Source organism: Phocoena sinus, chromosome 19, assembly GCF_008692025.1.
Source record: "Phocoena sinus isolate mPhoSin1 chromosome 19, mPhoSin1.pri, whole genome shotgun sequence".
NCBI classification, from domain to species: Eukaryota; Metazoa; Chordata; class Mammalia; order Artiodactyla; family Phocoenidae; genus Phocoena; species Phocoena sinus.
The window spans coordinates 7,690,590-7,706,642 of record NC_045781.1 but is presented as its reverse complement, the minus strand read 5'-3'; the positions used below and the strand labels follow the sequence as shown (position 1 = coordinate 7,706,642).

Below are 16,053 nucleotides of genomic sequence, written 5' to 3'. Positions count from 1 at the left end.
GCTGCTGGATTGTGGAGCACACTTTGAGTAGCAACGAAGGAGCTTAATGTAAAAGGTCATCCAGCCATTCACGTCGCTGGGAAATTAAAGTCTTCAAGGGCAGCTGAATTCAGGGGCTCAAATAATGTCAGGTTTCTCCCTTGTGCTTCTGCCCTTTATGTCACGGCTTCCTTCAAAGGAAAGCTATCCCCTTTGACTGAGAAAGATAGCGACTTGAAGCCGTAATCTCATATCCTCAGATCTTGATCCCCAAAGACCTTTCTACCAGCATCCCAGCATCAAATGTCAAAGACGAGGCTGATTGGGTTTACTAAGTGTATCAGTATCAATTATCTATGGTTACGTCGATGCTGTGTAACAACCATGACACTTCAAAAATATTTAGTGATAAGCATTTATTGTTTGTGCCTTTTATTGTTTCTTGTTTATGTGCTCAAGCTTGAGCAGGCCTCAGGAAATTGATTACCCAGAGACCATGTTAAAACACAGACATCCCTCCCACCCCGAATTTCTGATTGAGTAGGTCTGAGGTAGGGCCTGAGAAGTTGCATGTCTAATCAGTTCCCAAATAATGCTGAGGCTTCTGCTTCAAAGACCATGCGTGGAGGGTCTGCTCTGAGCCGTCACCCTGGACATCTGCCCATTCTTGTAGCAGACTGACAGGGCAGACAGAATGTACATGCGCGTGCACACAGGGGAGGACCCTGAGATAAACCAAATACAGATCCAGAACCAGGCAAAGCAAGATGATTGGCCAAAGGAAACCCAGAAGAAATGCCCCATATAAGTCATTCAAACTGCCACAAGGGCGCGACTCTCTGAGCCCGCCAGTTTGTGCCTATTCACACATACTCTTTTTCCTCCTAATAAACACTTTACTTGTTTCACTACTTTCCGTTTCTCTGTGGGAATACATTTCTACAAAGCTGACGGGCCAGGGGCCTTGTCACTGGCCACTGGTCTAGTGGCTAGGATTCAGTGCTCTCACTGCAATGGCCTGACTTCAATCTCTGGCTGGGAACCAAAATCCTGCTTCAAGCCGCTGAAGGCGGAGGTCACCAAAGATCAAAAAGAGGCAGGAGGAATCTTGGGCAGACAAACCCAATAGCAGTCCAGTGCAGACCGATGTCCCAAAGCTCCCCACTTGACTCTTTTATCCTTAGACTCTTGGATGTGGGTTAGGGAGAGTCCTAGGGAGGGAAAGAGCTCAAGCCATACCATAAATTGAAGAAGGGTTAGTAGAGGGGGGTCAGGGTGTGAAAAAGGGAGAGATGTTAATAGTGACCATCGGGACTTATAGGTACAGGAAGAGGTGAGTCTTTATCCTGGGAGCAGTGGGAAGCCATTCAAAAATTTTCAAGCAGGAGCATGGCTTGATTGGATGTACAAAAATAAAATTACCCCTGGCGGCTTTATTGTGACAAATGGATCGGTTGTGAGTCCAGAGAAGGAAGAGATTTATGGTTAGCAAAACGGGACAGAGAAGTAGTTTCTTCACAGAACCGGATTTTTTTTTTTTTTTTTTTTGGCTGTGCTGGGTCTTTGTTGTGGCGCAGGCTTAGTTGGCCCACAGCATATGGGATCTTAGTTCCCCGACTAGGGATCGAACCCACCTCCCCTGGCCTGGAAGACGGATTCTGAACCACTGGACCACCAGGGAAGTCCCTCAGAACCGGCTCTTGAAGGATGCATTTGACAGGGAGAGAACGGGGAAGCGCATTCTCAGCAGAGGGAGCAGCGTGTGTAACAGTCTGCCTTTGGGGAAGGCAAGAGAAAAATCCAAAGGTCAGTGACCCTTGGACCTCTACATGCCCCACGTGCCCAGCACAATCCCTCAGGCCTCTACTCAAATGTCACCTGCTTCTAAAAGCCATCCCTGAACAGTCCATTTAAAGAGTCATCTCATCCCTTTTCTCTGCTTTATTCTTCACAACAATTAACACTGCCTGAAGTTATGCCACACATGTCGACCAGTTTAGCACTGTAGTTAAGCTTACAGAGTATGAATCCAGATGGTCCTAGTTCACATCCCAGCTCTACTCCTTGCTATGTGCCCTTCTGTTGCTTAATCTGTTTGTTACAGTTTGGCGATAATAATAGTACCGGTCTCACAGGGCTTTGTGAGATAGATGAATTCGGGTGTGTACCAATGTTCTCACATGATCTGCATTTCCACTTCTCCCGAAGCATCTCAATAACCTATTAACATACCGTTTTCTCTAGCGATTTGTGTTCATCGTTGTTATTAATAGTCAATCTCCCCCCATCAAATTATAAACTCTATTTTGTTTCCCATTGTATCTCCAGTGCCTAGAACAATGTCCGGTGCAAAGTAAGCCCTGAGCAAGAAAGATGAAAGAATAAAAATGGCAGACTGGCTACTAGGGCTGGTGCTTCATCACGCTTCATTGTTGCTATGGTGACAGTGGAGCCTGCCCGACGAGTCTCAGCTTCAGTAACCTTGTTTCTATCCGGCTCACCCATTGGCCACCTGCGTCTCCAGCTGTTGCAGCCAGAAAACTACAACTCCCGGCAGGCTGAGCGCCTCCAACGCGGTCCGCTAAGCGTGGGCGCCTGCGCAGTAGAATCTACCACCCGACATTCCCCAGGAGTGTGTACCTGCTGCAGGGCGCCTAGTCGGATAGGGGCAGAAGAATGGGGAGGACGCTTTGCTCTCGCTGAGAATTGTGGGGCTCCCTAGTCTCTCCCGGCTCTCTTGGGTCCGAAGGGTCTGGGTCCCAGAACAGCCATCTCAGCGTGGGGTGGTGGCGTGGTGGAGACCTCTCCGGTTTCCATGGTGATGGGCCAGGCTAGGCGCGCGTGATGGCTGCGGGTGCGTTGCCATGGTAACCCTGGAGCGAAAGGGGGCGGGGTGAGATGAAGGTGTTTAAGGACTGTCTTGGGAGGAAATAGAGTAACTGCAGAGGAACTGAGGTGCTCATGGAGGAACGGAGAGTGTGATGGGGGAATCGGTGTGACATAGGTGGTGTTGGAGAGATGCTAAGGGATTGGGAGTGTTTTGGTGAATCATAGGTAAAAGGAACCGAGAACTGGGTTGTTTGAACATTTGTACAGTTGTTACAGGATTCTTATAGGGGCGAGTGGAGGCTTGTAGGGAACACTGAGATGTTTTGGGAGAATGGGGGAATTATAAGAAGAGTTTGATGTTTTGAGGTGTAATGGGAAGTTGTATAGCTATGTTGTCTAATACCCTAGCAGGTAGCCACATGTGGCTAAAGTAAATTAATTAAAATGAAATATAATTAAAAATTCAGTTCCTCAGTCACACTCACTCCATTTCAAATACTCAATGTCTCCACTGTATTGGACACTGAAGATCTACAACATTTCCATCATCGGAGAAAGTTCTTTTGGCCAGTGCTGATAAATAGGGTGAATTGGGATGTTATGGCGAATGTGGAGTTTCCCGGTTCCTAACTGTCCAGCCATATCTCTTATCACTTGCCCTCCTGCCTCACCTACAGCGGGCTCCACCCCGTTCCCCAAACAGGACCAGCTTATTCCAATTTTTGCCCCTGCCGTTCCCTGCCTGGATTGCCCATCCAACTCTTTACCTTTCAGACTTAAATGTCACCTCCCAGAAGAGGATACCCTGGACAGCCCTATTTAAAGTAGCCACCACCCCATTCCCACCACCAGCAACTATTCCATTCCCCTTTCAGAAACTTTATCAGGATCTAAAATTATCTTGTCCATCATTTGTCATTTAATTGTCCATCTTCCCCACTAGGGGGAGGTCTTGTGCTGTTTACCATGAAAAATTCCAGGGCCCGGAAGTGTGCCTGGCACAGAGGGGACACTCCATAAATTATGTTGATGAAATGCATAGAGGCGATTCAGAATTTGGAAGCAGTGATATTACAGGGGAGATTGGGGGTATTAGAGAAACATATTCATAGTGGAGCTGGGGGACATAGAAGAGGAATAGATACCAGGAATTCAGGTGATAAAAGAGGAACTGGGGCGCAAGGGATACATTAGAAAACAAATGAGGGGGTGGTAGAGGAGGACTTGGGATGTTCCATGGAATACATTGTTATTTGAAGAATTATTAAACGCCCAGTGCCTCAGTCTCCTCATCTTTAAAATGGAAATAACAGTAGTATCCATCTCATAAGTTTCTTGGAGGAATAACTGAGGTAACACATGGGATGTGTTTGGAAGACTGTCATCATCAAAATTATTACTGAAGTTGAAGCAGGAGTTGGGATACACAGAGTCCTGCCTCCCTGCCCCACCCCGTCCCCCAACTTGGCCTCATGCACCTGGGAAGAACTCTGGGGTTCCAAAAAAATGGTTTGAAATCCAGTCTGCTGAAGCACGCCATCTCAGACTATGGGCCTGTGTTTTTGTAGCAACAATTGGCAGGAGACGGGTAGCAGTAACTCTTCTCTGTGTGGATAGTAAAGAACTCTCTTTGGGGCTTCTCTGGTGGCGCAGTGGTTGAGAGTCCGCCTGCCGATGCAGGGTACACGGTTTCGTGCCCCGGTCCAGGAAGATTCCACATGCCACGGGGCCGCTGGGCCCGTGAGCCATGGCCGCTGAGCCTGAGCGTCCGGAGCCTGTGCTCTGCAACGGGAGAGGCCACAACAGTGAGAGGCCCGCGTACCGCAAAAAAAAAAAAAAAAAAAAAAAAAAAAAGAACTCTCTTCATAGCTCCCCATATGGCCTTCTTCACTCATCAACATCCTATACCTGCCCCCCATGGTGATACTTAATTAGCCCTGAACTGCATTGTGCCAGGTGGTTTACCTAGAGGATCACCCCAAACACCCCATTGTGCCCGTTTTCCAGCTGGGGAAATTAAATGAGAGTGGTTCAGGAACTTGCCTGAGGACACAGCAGAGAGGAGGGTAGCTTCCCGCTCAACCTCCACCCCTGCACTTCTTCAGTGGTTCTCATTTTAGCAGAAAGAGTGCTTGGATGAAGCCATGCACAGCAGGCTCCCAATACGGCTGTCACGCACTTGTTGACGCTCCTTCTCGCTGAACCTCAGTCTCTTCATGTGGAAAATGGGGATAATAGTAACTAACCAAGGCTGTTTTGAGAACTGAAAATAATGTGCTTATACTTGGCCCATGCTAAGTACATCCGTAACTGGTTGTTACTATATATCTGCCCTTCCCGTTTCTTTTTGAGAGACTGAAGCAGTGGGTTGACGTTTGAGGGGAATTTGGTGACGCTGCAGAGGGAGTGAAGACTCCCCTTTTCAACCTTCTGAGAAAAACCAGCCACGGTACCAGAAATGCACTACGCATGCGCATTCAGGTGGCCGGAAGCGCCGCTGCCCCGAGTCCTCCAGTAAATGGAGACCCCGGTGAACCGGCAGTATACCTGGACCGAAAGGTGAGGCGGCGAAGTTTGGGAAGATACGGGTCGAATCTGAAAGGCACCGGGGGAGCCAGAGGTCTGGTCAGTCCCTAGTTGAAGGGACTCCCTTCATGCCTCTCCCCGCACACACAGACTCGGGTAATGGTCTCGCCCGATTCCCGTTCCCTTCTATCACTCCAGGACATACCAAGTTTCCAGCAGAGGGGTGGGAGGAGCCGGCCTGAGTGAGGAAGGGCCCATTTGGCGGGTGAGATCATTGTCACGGAAGTCAGGAGAAAAATGGGGGGAAGTGGGGGTCCAAACGGGAGAAGAGTGAAGAGGCCTTCAGGAGACCCTTGTGTGCAGTGGGCGGGGCCTGGAAGACCTTTGTCAGGGAAAGAAGGCGGGGATCTCTGGATGGGCGAGTTCATTGGGTGGGGAGGTGGGAGGTTCGGATGGACGAGTTCATTGTGTGTCCGACTGAGGGGGATGAATGGTTGGGAGAGACCATTGTTTGCATGGGGAGATTTGGGCAGTGCTTGCGAGTGACCTCTGCGTGTATGAATGCGGAGGGTCACGGTGAGTGTGTGCGCGGGTAACAGGTTTGAACTGTGCCTTGAAGCAGGAGTTAGATTCTGACAGAGGCTCTGAGATGTGGGCCAACAACAGGTGCAAACGCCCCATGATGGAAGAGTTAAGGATCCACTTGCAGAAGGAGGGTCTGCCCATTGGAATGTAAGGTCCGTGGGCAAATACATCGAGAGTGATGCTGGAGAGTATGCAGGGGACATATCAAAGGGGACTGGACTGCCAGGCTGAGGGGCCTGACGCTGTCCCACGATCCTGGGGAGCCATGGGAGGGTTGTGAGCAGGACAGGAGCAAGATAAGCTCTGGGTATAGAAAGACCTGTCTGGGGCTGTGTGGGAGACGGACTGGATCAGGGAGGTTGGAGGTGAGAGGTCAGAGAGGAGGCTGGGGTGATGATCCCGGAGGAGAGGAGAAGACCTGAGCTGGGACTTCCCTGGCAGTCCAGTGGTTAAGACTCCGTGCTTCCACTGCAAGGGAAGAGGGTTCGATCCCTGGTCAGGGAACTAAGATCCCACATGCGTGTGGCGCAGCCAAAAAACAGACAAACAAAAAAAGACCTGAGCTGTGGCAGGGGCCATGGGGACAGAGGGGAGAATAAAAGACAGAAAACGTGGGAAGGTTGGGAGACTGACAGATCAGGGAGGGGGTAGGAAGGAGGAGGACAGAGGGATGAGAACTCCCTGGGAACCTGACCCAGCGATTGGGTGGCAGTGAGGCTGCTGGGACAGTGATGGGCACAGATGGGGACCCCAGGAGGAGGGGCGTGCTTGCAGGAGGACTCTGAGGTCTGCACAGATGTCATGAGTGTGAGGGGTCTGCAGGTCATCCAGGGGGCTTGGGAGTGAGGTTCCGGTGCTGTCAGCTGTGGTTGGCCCTGGGTACTGTGAGGCTCATTGGGCTAGCTGGGGAGAGGGAAGTGAAGTGAGGAAGACAAAGGTTCAGTCCAAGAGGCCATATTGTGAAGGGCCTTGAATGCCAGGTTGAGGGGCTCAATTTTTTTTTTTTCTTTTTTAAAGATTTATTTATTTTTGGCTGCATCTGGTCTTAGTTGCAGCGCCTAGGCTCTTCGCTGTGGTGCACGGGCTTCTCTGTAGTTGTGGCATGCGGGTTTTCTCTTCTCTAGTTGAGGCACGCGGGCTTAGTTGCCCCGCGGCATGTGGGATCTCAGTTCCCCGACCAGGGATCGAACCGGGCGTTCCCTGCTTTGTAAGGTGGATTCCTTACCACTGGACCACCGGGGAAGTCCCGAGGGGCTCATTTTTCTACTGGGGGTTCTGGGGAGCCATGGGAGGAAAGTGAGCAGGGAAGAGGCAGGAGCAGCTCTGGAGGCCAGAAAGACTCCTCTAGGGCCACGTGGGGGATGGACTGGAGAGGGGAGACTGGAGGCAGGGAGGCCTGGAGGAGGCTGGGTGAAGACACACATGAGCTGGTTTCAGGGCTATGGGGTTGGAGAGTACAATGTGTAGCTGTTGGTGGAGGCCATGGGAATATCTGCCGTCCCTCCGAGGAGGGTCTTGGAGAGAGACGGCCTCCCTGGGCCCCCAGGGCAGATGAGACTTTGAAGGAGACCTCTCTCCCAACTCCAGCAGCTTAGAGAACACCCTCACTGTCACCTCTCTTCTCTCTTCCTCAGCCCCCTTGGAGCTGACCGACGACAGCCCCACCTCACCCTCACTTCAGCCTCCAGAGCCAGGGACTGGGTCTGGGACAGACCGCACCCCATGAAGGCGGGAGATGGAGAAGCAGGTCCTGGAGACCCCCCAGACTTTCTGGGGTTCAGTCCATCTCAACTGAGGATACACCCTGAGGAGCCTGAGGTCCCAGAAGAAGAGGTGAGCCCCCCGACGCCCACCCACCCCAGGAGTCAGGTCTCAGCAGGAACAGAGATTTAGGCAGCTGTGAATTTGACTCCCAGATCTATCACTTCCTGGCTTTGTGTCTTGGCCCATGGACACGCTGCTCTGAGCCTTAGTTTCTGCTTCTGTGAGAATGAAACCTTCCCTGTTGTGGGGATGCCAGGAGATGGTGTCAGATTCAGAGCAGTTGCACAATGAACGTATTCATTATTTCTGTGCCTAGAACGGTGATGGATGTACGATTGTGCTGGATCTCAAACTTGACAGCCATTTGAGAAAATGAGCGCTCCCTCGCTCCCTCCTCCGTGTACACCTTTCAGGTCTTTGCTTCAGTGTCACCTTCTCAGCGGGCCTTCCCAGGTCATCCCCTTTAACGTGGCATTCCCATCCCACCCCAGGCATTTCCTATCCCCTTTCCCTCCTTTACTTCTCAGGCTTTCCTGAAACGTTTGCCTTCAAGCTAGTCTTCATAAAAAACCCTAACTCGGGCTTCCCTGGTGGCGCAGTGGTTGAGAGTCCGCCTGCCGATGTAGGGGACGCGGGTTCGTGCCCCGGTACGGGAAGATCCCACGTGCCGCGGAGTGGCTGGGCCCGTGAGCCATGGCCGCTGAGCCTGCGCGTCCGGAGCCTGTGCTCCGCAACGGGCGAGGCCACAGCGGTGAGAGGCCTGTGTACCGCAAAAAAAAAAAAAAAGTAAAAACCCTAACTCTAGGGCTTCCCTGGTGGCGCAGTGGTTAAGAATCCGCCTGCCAATGCATGGGTCCCCATCTATCAAATGAAGGTTCATTATTACAAGGGTATGATATTGTGAGTTCAAATCCCACCTCTGCCTCTTACCAGCTCTATGATCTGATCCGGATATTTCTTAATTTCTGAGCCTCAGTTTTGTCATCTGTCAGATGGGGATTATAAAAGTCCTCTCCTCATAGAGTGAGCTCAGGGAGTTAATACACACAAATTGCTCAGAACAGTGCCTACACCCTCTAAGTATCAAATAAATATTAGCTAATAACTTTATCTCTAACACCATCCCCAAATTCACAGATGAGTATGGGTTTGTGAGGGCTGCTTTGGTGTTACTTTCCAGATTCAAATCTTGACTCTTCCACTCCCAAGCTCTGTGACCTCGGGCAAGTGACTCACCTTCTCTGAGCTTCAGTCTCCCTGCAGACGACTGGGTTATTGTGAGCACTCAGTCTGGTGCCTAGTATCCAGAAGGTGCTGAATAAACGCCAAATAAAAGGTGTTTTTTTTTTAGCTGTGTCCCCTCTGTGGAGTCTTGGCTGCAAATGGCATGTATTGGTTTCCCATGAAACCAATTACCACAAATTTGGTGACTTAAAACTACACACATTTATTCACTTACAGTCTGGAGATCAGAAGTTCAAAATGAATTTCACTGAGCCACAATCGAGGTGTCAGCAGGGCTGTGCTCCCTCGGAGACGTTAGAGGAGAAACCATTTCCTTGCCTTTTCTATCTTCTAGAGCTGCATTCCTTGGCTCCGGATCCCTTCTTCCATCTTCAGAGCCAGCAGCTTAGTATTTTGGTTCAGTGGTCACATCACCTTCTTCTTTTGCATCAAATCTCCCTCTGCTTCCCTCTTATAAGGACACTTATGATTACCTTCACAGTCACCCAGATAATCCAGGATAATCTCCCCATCTCAAGATCCTGAATTTAATCACATCTGCAAAGTCCCTATTACCATTTAAGGCAACATTCACAAGTTCTAGATATTTAGGACCAGGATATATTTAGAGGCCATTATTCAGCCTACCATATGACAGAAAACCCCAACTCAAACTTGCTTAAGCAACAAAAGGTAATATATTGCCTCACCTAACCAAAGAGTGGAGGAAAGGATGCTTCAGGTGAAGCTAGATCTAGGTGCTGTCTAGATCTAGGAAGCTGTCTCTTTTCTTGGGACTGTTTTCCTCTATGGATATTTCATTGCCAGGTTGACTCTTCCCGCAGGGTGCAAAAGATGGACACAGGCAGTTCCAGGCTCATATCCAAAGATAAGTGCTATGGAGAAAAGTAAAGCCAGGAAGCAGGTAGGAAGAATCGGAGGGGTAGCATGAGTTTCGATTTCAGATAGAGTGGTAAGGAGAGGCCTCAGGGAAAAGTGACATTGGACCAAAGACCTGACCAAGGTGAGGGAGGAACTGTGCGTCTGTGGAGGGGAAGAGGGTTCCAGGCACCAAGTCCATTGAGGAGGCCTTGAGTGTGGCCAGAGCCTAGTGAGCCAGAGGAGAAGGCAAGAGATGAGGTCAAAGGGGGGACACAGGCGGGTCATGCAGGGCCTCCTGGGTCGTGAGGACTTGGGCTTTTCCCTGAGTTAGAGGGGAACCAGGGGAGGCCTCTGAGCTGAGAAGGGACCTGAGCTGACTTAGGTGTTAACGGGCGCCTTCTGGCGGCTGCGTGGGGAACAGACCTGAGGGGTGGACGGCCGAGGCAGGGAACCCGGAGAAGAGACCACAGCGATAGCCCGGGAGAGAGATGATTTCGGCTCACGGGAGGGTGCTGGCTGTGGAGACGGTGCGAAGTGGCCCGATTCTGCCTGTATTTTCAAGTTAGAGCCAACAGGCTTGATGAGAGATTAGATGAAGGTGTGTGAAAAAGGGGTGTCAGGTTTTTGCCCCGAGCACTTGGAAGGAAAGGAGGAGCTGCCTTTTGCTGAAATGAAGGCGTCAGGAGGGACGGGGCGGGGGGGGGAGCAGAATTTCAATCTTAACCCATTCAATCCGCATTTGCCGCTCCAGGAGGGCGGTCCCATTATCTGCCCATTTTACAGATGAGGCGGCTGCAGCCCCAAATCCACAGTCATGTCTGAGCAGGGGTGGGATGGGGGGATGACCCGAGGACTAAGCCCATTCCTCTCTTCCAGGCGCCCGGAGGAGACGAGGCGGAGGCTCCGGCCCTGGTGCAGCTCATCGACGAGCACGGGACGTACTCGACTGCGCGCCTGGTTCCCGACGTTTCTGCGGAGGAGCGCTCAGGTAAGGAGGAGCCAGGCTCGCTTCGCAGCGGCTCCGAGGGCCTGGAGGGGCTGGCGCGGCCCAGGCAGTTCAGCTGCGCGGCCTGCGGGAGGGCCTTCAAGCGCGCGTGGGAGCTGCTGAGCCCCGAGGTGGTGCACACGGCGGCGCGGCCCTTTCGCTGCGGCCTGTGTGCGGCCGCCTTCAAACGCCACTCGGACTGCAAGGGCCCGCGGCCGGTGCACAGCGACGAGCGGCCGCACGGTTGCGATGCCTGCGGCAAGCGCTTCAAGCGAGCCAGCAACCCGCAGGTGCGGAGAGGGGGGCGGGGCCGACGAGAGGCCGGGGTACGCGAAAGGGGCAGGGGAGAGTGGTGGACCGAGGTGGGCGGGGCCTGTTGCGAGGGGCGGGGCCTGCGGGGAAAAGGCAGGGCAAGGCAATGGACCTAAGGTAGGGCCAGGTATGAAGGGAGGGGTGGAGGTGTCTGGGACCAGAGTGAGCGGGGCCTTGGACTGGGGGTGAGTGGGAGCCGGTGGGGAGAGGCAGAGCCCACCGGAAGAGGGAGAGCAGAGCTGGGCCTGAAGGGAAAGTGGGCGGGGTGACCAGGAGGCCGAGGCGGGGAGGGGTTAAGTGTATGTGGAGGTGAGCTAGAAGGTAGAAGAATCCCAGGAAAGATGTGAGGGGAGAGGCTTAGAGAAAGTGGTCTTGGCACTCAGGGAGGTAGCAGCTGGGATGATCATGAGATGATGGGAAATTGGGGATGGGTTTTCGAGGAAGGTAAGAAGGAGATAGGGGTCAGATTTGGAGGAGAAGGTACTGGAAGGGGAGGCTTCCATGGCTGGGGAGGGGTGGGGAGGGGGGAGGTGTGTTGAGGGCCATGATGGGAGTAAAGGAGAGGCTGGGAGTTAGCCTGGAGGCAGCCCGGCTCTCAGAGCTACCCTGGATCTCTCCTGTTACTGGATGCTGCTGTGACCCTCTCCTGCTGCCCCTTCTTGTGTGGCCAAGGGGACAAGAGAGCCTGGGATTCCCTACCCAAGGGGCCCAAAGGCTGCTTCCAGGGCTCTCTGGATCCACCATCCCCAGGGTGCACTTTGCCCCACCTGTGTTCACAACCTCCAGGCTGGGCGGGTGGAAGGGAGGCTTGGACTGGGCTGTCCTTCTGTGGGTGCGATAGCCCCCGAGGCCTGGGAAACCCCCGCCAGCTCTCCTGGGCCACCAGGTTCTAGTGTGGAACTCCGAGGATTCTAAAGAATATAAATTTGAACCTGGCCTTCCAGGTCATTGTGAAGGTCTATTTGTCAGAGGGGGGAGGAAGAACATATTTTATTTAATAGTTTGGTTTGTAATTTTAAAAATTTTAGACAATTGGTATGTGTATCTTCATTTGGTCTCTTTCTCGGCAACCTGCAAGGAGTAGGGGTGAATCTACCTGGAGAGGCATGTCCTGCAGAGGTGAGCCACTGTTCCTCACTCCCGGTGCTGTCCTCTTCCCCAGGAGCACCGCCACCTCCACATGGGCGAGCGCCCCTTCCCCTGCCCATCCTGCCCGAAGCGCTTCAAGACCCCCTACAAGCTGCACTGCCACGAGCCTCTGCACGCCCCTTCGCGGCCCTTCCCCTGCCGGGACTGCAGCAAGGCCTTCGCGGCAGGGCCGGCCCTGCTTCTGCACCGGCGGCGGCACTGTGAGGACAAGCCGCACTCCTGCAGGGTGTGCAGCGAGCGCTTCATCCACCGCCACAGGCTGCGGGTGCACGAGCGCATGCATATGGGCGATCGGCCCTTCGTCTGCCTGCTGCGCACCAAGGCCTTCAAGCAGTCCAACGCGCTGGCCTCTCACCTCCACGTGCATTCGGGCGAGCGGCCTTACCCTAGCTAGGTGGCTAGCTGCTGCCATCCTGGACAGCACAGGTCTAAGGTATGAAGGCATGAAGGGTGCCCGGTAGTGGCTGTGACATTTGAAGAACTGCCACTGATGCCCATGTAAGCCACTTAATATACTGAATATTCTTGAGAAGGGCTTTGCAGAGGGCCTTTAACGAAACCTTTTTTTTTTTTTAATCCCCTGCAGAGCCAAGACGAAAGTTTATAAATCTCATTCCAGGGTAGTAAGTGCACACACCCAACCGAGCACACTGGTTATGTGGCATAAATGTACATGGTAATAACGTTAATCAAATCAGAGCTGCTGCCACGTATAACCTGTTAGGTGGCCCTGTAGCTGTGTCAGTGTTCCTCATTTACTAAAATGTCAGTGTGGTAATGAGGTCATCTGGTGGTGAGGATGTCCCATTGGTGGCTTGTGGCATAAAGAATATGAGGGTAGCCACAAATGCAGGTAGGAGCTGTAGGAGCCTTTCTTGAATGTGAGCGCTTCTCGATCCTCCTCCACCACCTGTACGTAGACCTTTGGTACTAAGGCCTTGCTGGTGACTCTTGTCAGATTTATAGAAGTTCACAGATGGATGGATAACTGTTCACTGTGGACACCCTGGGTTATGTCCTTGCAGGCATAGCACAGCAAAACCATTGGTGCTGAGATCTTCTAGTTGGTGGTGTATGGCATTTTAGGAACAAGCATTTGGCCAGACATGGGCGTGACCTGCACTTCAGGTGGGCGTCCCATCTCTGTTGGCTGCTTCTTGGTCCCCATCTGTCAGATCAACTTGTAATGGTTGGAGGCCTTTCCACACCATCCACAGTGTTCCCTTCGACCCTAGCATCAGCTCCATGAGGCCTACCTTTGGATGGACGTCCACTCTCATAGACCTTGCCTTGCAGGTGGCTGGAAGTGTGATAAGATAGCTTATGGGATGGTGGCCACAGTGGTGTCCAGAATATCTGAGTCGTCCCATCCCAGCTCTGAGATCAGCTCTGCAGACAGTATTTTTTTAAGCAAGTGATAGCCCAGGTATCATGCAGCTGATGCCAAAGATGTCCCTTGGGTGCTGAAGAGGTCCCCTGGGTACTGAAGGTGTCCCCTGGGTGCTAAAGATGTCCCCTGGGTGGTTTGTGGGATTTTTCAGAACATCAGTATTGCCTCCCACCCACACCCTACTCTCAGCCCTTCACAGATGTGCTCTCTGAAGAGAGAGCTGAACTTACGGACAAAGTTCAGCCCAGGGAAGTGTGTCACGGTCACTGGGGCTGTGATCTTGGTGATCTGGGACATTTCCAGAACACCTTCAACTCTCCCTCTCCCACCTCTTGGTCTGGCCTCAGCTCCATGGATTCTCACCTTCTGAATGCTGTTTCTTTCAAGTCCCCAGTTTCACCTCCATAATATGTTAGAGGTTCCCCCCACTCTGGGAATTTATGTAAACACTTAATAGCATTGGGGGAGGAGCTAGGGATTTGCCTGGGAGGCATAAGGTGGGTCCTATCCATGTGGCATCACAGTTTAAGGTCAAGTCCTTAAAGGTCTTAGACCTCCCCGCCCTAATATGCAGCTGTGCCTTTGACAGGCTTGCATTTTAAATTTTATCAAATGTCTTATTGGCATCTATTAAGATGATTCTGATTTTTCTCATTTGACCTAATAATATGATAGACTATAGTACATTAAGAAGAGCAGAGATATCCTTACATTCCTAGAATAAATCTCACCTGCTTATAGTATCCTCTGTTTTAATGATTTCTCTTCACCAATATTTTATTTAAGCATCTAAATTCATAAGTGAGGACTTCCCTGGTGGTGCAGTGGTTAAGAATCCGCCTGCCAATGCAGGGGACATGGGTTCGAGCCCTGGTCTGGGAAGATCCCACATGCCGTGGAGCAGCTAAGCCCGTGCGCTGCAACTACTGAGCCTACGCTCTAGAGCCTGCGAGCCACAACTACTGAAGCCCACGCGCCCAGAGCCTGTGGTCTACAACAGGAGAAGCTACAGCAATGAGAAACCCGCGCACCGCAACAAAGACCCAATGCAGACAAAAATAAATAAATAAATAGATAGATACATAAATAAATAAATAAAATAAAAAGCAGAAACCTGTTCTGGGGGAAGATGTCATGTGGTACATTTACAGTCATTTTATCTATAATGTCAGACTTAAAACTAAAACTTCATCAGCAGGGGTAGAAGCAGAAAATTTGATAAATAATTAGAAAAAAAAAAACTGATGATGGAAAGAGATCAATATATTACCCAGATTGTAATGAGCAGGGAACACTTCAAATTAACTGTGGCTAAGCTGCTAAAGAAAATAGGGAAGATCAAAAAGCAGATGAAATAAGGGCACATTTCAACAGAGAATTGGAATCTAGACAAGAATCAAATCAAGATTTTGGGCAAATGCAAAATCTGAAACTAAAGTTAATTGAATAGGTTTAATTGTATACTGGGTCCTGAACAAGATGATAAGATGGGATTCATGAATACAATGACAGGTCAATAGGAAATAGCCAAATGGAAGCACGGAGAGCAATTGAAAAAACAAAACAAAACAATACAAAACAAAAAACAGAAGAGAATAAATGATAAAAGATATAAGGAACATATATATATATGAATATAAGCCATACATACATATAACTTAAGTACCAAAATGAGAGGAGAAACACATTGAGGCAGAAGCAAAATTTGAAGTAATAATGGCTAAGAATTGTCCCAAACTGATGAAAGACATTAACTCAAAGATTCAAGAAGGGCTTCCCTGGTGGCGCAGTGGTTGCGAGTCCGCCTGCCGATGCATGGGACGCGGGTTCGTGCCCCGGTCGGGGAGGATCCCACATGCCGCGGAGCGGCTGGGCCCGTGAGCCATGGCCGCTGAGCCTGCGCGTCCGGAGCCTGTGCTCCGCAACGGGAGAAGCCACAACAGTGAGAGGCCCGCGTACAGCATAAAAAAAAAAAAAAAAAGATTCAAGAAACTCAGCAAAATCCAAACAGGAAATACACAAAGAAAACCACACCTGGGCACATCATAGTCAAACTGTTGAAAATCAAAGCAAGGACTAAATTTTTAAAGAAGCCAGAGGACATTCAGGTTTGTTTCCATGTCTCGGCTATTGTGAATAATGCTGCAATGTACGTGGGAGAGCAAGTATCTCTTCAAGATCCTGATTTTGATTCCTTTGGACAAATACCCAGAGGTGGGATTGCTGGATCATATTGGGTTGGCCAAAAGGTTCATTTGGGTTTTTCCATAAGATGTTACAGAACAATAGTTCTGTTTTTAGTTTTCTGAGAACCTTCCATACTGTTTTCCAAAATGACTGTCCCAATTTGCGTTTCCACTAATAGTGCACAAAGGTCCCTTTTTTCCATATCTGGTTTTGATTTGCATTTCCCTGATAAATTAGTGAT

The 16,053-nt window shown here is 50.9% G+C and overlaps 1 long non-coding RNA gene across 1 annotated transcript; it reads right to left on the bottom strand.

Moving 5' to 3' along the window:
* Positions 1-3,856: 3,856 nt before the first annotated feature.
* Positions 3,857-5,702, bottom strand: LOC116743658. The gene is made up of 2 exons (XR_004346831.1): positions 5,540-5,702; positions 3,857-4,590 (listed from the first exon to the last, which is right to left on the bottom strand). It is a non-coding gene; the product is annotated as an uncharacterized LOC116743658 (long non-coding RNA).
* Between the last annotated feature and the right edge of the window lie 10,351 nt (positions 5,703-16,053).